Genomic DNA, 5,187 nt, shown 5'->3' with positions numbered 1-5,187 from the left:
ATAGCCAGCGCAGCCACAGTGAGGATGACAACCATTAGTGCCAGAAGAGAGTTTTTGATGAAGCAGCCATATTGCTTCAGATTCAAGAGTCAAATATTCAAATATTTTTATTGTCAATTCACTATATATCCAGGACATGTAGGAGAATTGAAATGCTGTTTCTCTCTCACCTTACTTATCAAATCAAATGAAAATATAAAAAATATAGATAATATAGGTAAAAGTACACTCAAGTCAAACAATGTATAAAATAACAGTAGTGCAAATACAGTACAATAACCATATCGGAGAAGGTGCTTAGAAGAGCAGCTTATGAGGTGTACATGGACAGTAGTGCAAATGAGCAACAGCAGCAAGTACAACAATGATGCAAATGATTGTGGTGTGATGTGCAAATGGCTGAGAGAGTTCTTGTGTAAATGAATCTGTTACAGTCCAGGGGCAGGGGATAGGTAGTGGACAGAGTTCAGCATCCTGACAGCCTGGTGGATGAAGCTGATCAGCAGTCTTGTGGAGCAGGCCTGGAGGCTCCGGCACCTTTTCCCTGAGGGCAGGAGGCTGAAGAGTAAGTGTGAAGGGTGGGAGGTGTCACCAGCAATGCTGATGGCTCTGCGAGTGAGGCGGGAGTGGTAAATGTCTGTAAGGGAGGGCTGAGGGGTACCAATGATCTTACTGGCCATGTTCACTATGCATTGCCTGCATATGTTACTGCTTCCTGCAGTTAGCCAGGTACTCTGCGCTACAAAACCAAAAAGCATGCAGCATGCTCTGTTATAATAGCCAATCAAAACAGTTTTTACAAAGACACCCACATTCTTTTTTTAAGTCACTCGTTCATTTTATTTGTTTGTTCAGTAAAAACCCAAACATTTGTTGAATTTATTTTATTTCCTCGCGTCGCACCTTAATGACGTCAGCGCGTGGTATTTTTCCCTTCGTGGTTTGTTCCTTCTCTCTCGCCATAGTAAGACACCCACATCCGCTTGTTCTGACCCACTGGAGGTAGCATCACAGTGCTGTTAGCCAATCAGAGGTAACACGTTTACATGTCATGAATATTAATGATAAGACCCGCCCCCACTCTCTACCCTTACCCGCCTCCTGCTTCTCATTAGCAAAACGACGCACTGGGAAAAGCACTGAAATGGGGTTTTCTCCCAGGAGGCTATGTCTACGTGCCGAGGGTTCATTTCGAGAAAGACTGCGGATATAACATCCGGAAACCTCCACGAGCCCATTTAAAGCATCAACAAACCACCATGCCATGGGACCTTTAAAGATGTCAGCAAGGACATCCTTGAGCCCCATGGCACAGCCCTTCAAAACATGACCAGGTATGTTGTCTGGTCCAGCTGCCTTATGTGGGTTGATCCTGGAGATATCTGTTTGGAGCCACTGGTTGGAGCCAGACATACAGCCTGCTCGTCCAGGGGAGGAGTGGTCTTTTGTGCTGGTGTGTTGTTTTGTGTTTCAAAGTATCCAAAGAAGTCATTGAGGCAGTTTAGCAGTGATATCACTCTCACAGGTCTGTGGTGGGAGTTTGTAATTTGGTCAAGGTTTTTTTTTTTTGCCATTTGTGCATAAACCAACAGTTCAGACACATTGGAATTTTTGTGCAGGGCTCTCTGTCAACAAATCAGAAAATAAAACACTATAATAAAAATATAAAATATTGAAACACTATACAATACGTTGGGGGGGGAGGAAAAAAGTTATATGCTCAAAATTTTAAATACAAGTATTAAACAGAAGGAGAGGGCAAATGTTAAATAACATTTAATACAATAAAAGCTAGTCCTGAGTGCTGTTCCTGGATTATTAAAAGAGGGGAAAGTTATATGGAAATATTGCACATTTTGGGAAGAGAATGAAAGTTATGTGGGGATATTGCGCAATTAAAATATTGGACATTTATCAAAGGGTATATGACACATAATCCTGTTTCACAGATATATCACACATATTGCATATGACAAGTGAGGTGAGGTAGTAATGGTTATTGTTACACTTATTCAATAATTTTGTTTTGCTATCGGTCTGACTATGGCAGGTGTAGGTATCATGCCGCCATTTTGTCTCTGGGGACTACAAGTCCCAGTCCTCTTCCGTGTGACCTACGTCATGCGTGGGCGGGATCATCTACGTCAGTCTGCCATGCGCACATAAGTCCAAGCGGAAGCTCCGCTCTTTGTCTCTCGCGTCCGGTTTCCAAGGAATCTAGACGCATAAAAGAGATCCTCTCAAACCCGAAAACACTTCTTTCTTGCAAGATTCACCATCCAGCGCGTTCTGTGTCTAACCACTGGCCAAGGTAAAAGTCCAGAATAGCACGATCTTTAAACTCAACCTGAGTTACAACCGGTTTATTCGTATTAGAAGTGATGTCACGACTGCAGCCCAGGCAGTTAAAAGTTAAGAAGCGATTGAATCCTTTTTAACTCAAAAGCGCTGTGCATCTTATTCTGATCAGAGACTTTTCCTCACGAACGCTGAAGTTCGGACCAAGAGTCCTCTGCTTTCCATGGGAACCACCCAAGTGCTCCGCCGGAGCCAAGAAGACTCTGCACCTTCTACACGAGTGGCTCACATGCTTCATGAACAGCGAAGCTCTACAACGGCGAACATCATCTCAGAACCTTGCTAAAGGCAGGATTAAGTAAGATTTTGGCATTTGGGCATAATTAAGATAGTCTTAGGAATTTGCTTTTATTGAAATAGTGTGAATTTAAACCCAGGTTTATCTGTTACACTGTTAGACACGCAGCGTGTTGATTTATTTTGGTTCTATGTTCTCTCAATTGTTTAATAGATAGGCTGTGCATGCTCCTCTCTGACTAACACTTTAATTTCCTTATCATACATTTTGACCTTATCAAGGTTTCAGTGAGTTTGGTAATGTTATGAGTGTGGAATCTTTTTGTTACTGAGAAAACACGTGCTCAACAGGCCTGACCAGGCCTGATACACTTTAGACAGCTTCCCTTTTGTCTTTAGCAACATGTGCTCAGTAGGCCTCACCAGGCCTAACAAACACACTTTAGCTAGGCCATAGGGCCTTTCACAAACCCACACTAGCAACACAAGGCTTATCTAGGCCTCCACCACGTGTAGTTAGCTACACAAGGCTAAACACATGGTCAAGTCCTTCCCACACACACACACACAAGCACACATTAGCAACAGAGCTAATCCTTTGTTCTATTTAGATAACATTCCTTAGTTTTAGCTAGCAACAAGCTAGGCCATACACACACACACACACACACACACACACACACACACACACACACCACATCATATTTGTATATATTGATTATCCATTTTTATCTTTGTATAATAAATTCATTTATTATCAAAGCTGTGTGTATTCATCTTGTTGGTGTGAACAATAACTGAAGTCCCCAGTCTCTCAAAGAATTCAAAAAAAGGTGCATATAAGTTATGTAATATGGTCAGTGATCGTAATAATTTGGAAATATACCATAATTTAGCTGTTTGGTAATTTATTATTAAGCACCAGGATTAATGGTATGATTCACTAAATGATTCATTGAACGATTCACTAAATGATTCATTGAACGATTCACTATATGATTCACTAAATGATTCATTGAACGATTCACTAAATGATTCACTGAATGATTAACTTCAAGTGAGACTGATTCTATGGTATGATTCAATTCAAATGAGTCAAAGTAAACGATTCAATGGGATTGATTCATTTTAATTATTAACCTTCAAATTTAATGAGACTGATTTAATGAGATTGATCACTTAATTTCAATAATTAACTGATTGCACCCACAGCAGGGAAGAAGCTGTTGAAGAACCATGTTCTATGAGTGATGATGCTGTCTGATCTGCTGTGTCTCAGGTTGTATGTGCAGTGTTTGTGTCTGAGCAGAGAGTGAGCTGGGTGGAGTGAGTCTAATGATTCCCTCTGCTCTTTTCCGACAGCGCTGAACATACATAGAGTCCATGGAAGGAAGTTTTGTCCCCATGATCCTCTCCACAGTCTTTATGACTCTTTGCAGAGCCTTCCTCTCTGCCTGTGTGGTGTTACCGTACCAGATGGTGATGCCTGTGGTGAGGATGCTCTTGATCAGTCCTCTGTAGGCCAGGGTGAGAGGGCGATGGTTCAGACCAGCTTTCCTGAGCAGCCTGATGAAATAAAGCCTTTGCTGGGCTTTTTTTTTTCACTGTGGCTGTGTTGTTAAGAGTCCAGCTCAGGTCAGATATAACCTGCAGTCCCAGGAATCTGTAGCTGTCAGCCCTCTCCAGCTCAATCTCTTTGATGAGAGGCTATAGAGGGGGAGGATTCTTCCTAAAGTCCAGTATTATTTCTCTGGTCTTGTCTGTGTTGAGGATGAGGTCATTTTTCTCTCTTTAGACAAGAATGTTGTTTATCAGGGTCCTGTACCCTGACTCGTCTCCCCCTTTGATGAGCCCCAGGATAGTGGTGTTATCAGCATATTTGATGAAGGTATTTGTCCTGGGTGGAGACACATTCATGGGTGTACAGGGTGAAGAGTTTGGGGCTAAGGCAGCAGCCCTGTGGGAATCCTGTGCTGACTGTGAGCTCAGCAGACACCTGTCCTCCCATTCTCACCACCTGGGGTCTTTGTCAGGAAGTCCATAATCCAGTTGCAGGTGGGAGTTTGGACATCAAGGTCTGTACGCTTCTCGATCAGCTTGCCCGGGCAGATGGTATTGAAGGCAGGACTGTAGTCCAGGAAGAGCATCCTGGCATATGTTATGCTGCTTTCCAGGTGTTGCAGAGTGTGGTGTAGGGCTATTACTACCACGTTGTCCACTGACCGATTGGGGCAGTAAGCAAACTGAAGGGGGTCAACAGTGTCTGGGACAGTGTGGTTGATGTGTGTGAGGACTAGTTTTTCTAGGCACTTCATGGCAACTGATGAGTGCCACTGGCCTGAAGTCATTTAGGGAGGGTTTGGATGCCATGCCAGAGAGATTCTGCATCTCTGGTGTTGCTGAAGTGTCCAAATATTTTCTTGCTCTACTGACATTTTGCCTCCCTGATGCTGTGGGATAGGTTGGCTTTGGCTGTTGCTAGTCCTGCAGTGTCACCAGCCCTAAAGGCTGCATCCTGAGCCCACAGGAGCCTGTGAAACTCTCCTGTCAGCCAAGGCTTCTGGTTAGCAGAAACAGTGATGGTTTTTCAGT

This window comes from Neoarius graeffei, chromosome 18 (genome assembly GCF_027579695.1).
Source record: "Neoarius graeffei isolate fNeoGra1 chromosome 18, fNeoGra1.pri, whole genome shotgun sequence".
Taxonomy (NCBI): domain Eukaryota; kingdom Metazoa; phylum Chordata; class Actinopteri; order Siluriformes; family Ariidae; genus Neoarius; species Neoarius graeffei.
The sequence above is the reverse complement of the archived record's forward strand: the minus strand, read 5'-3'. Positions refer to the sequence as shown.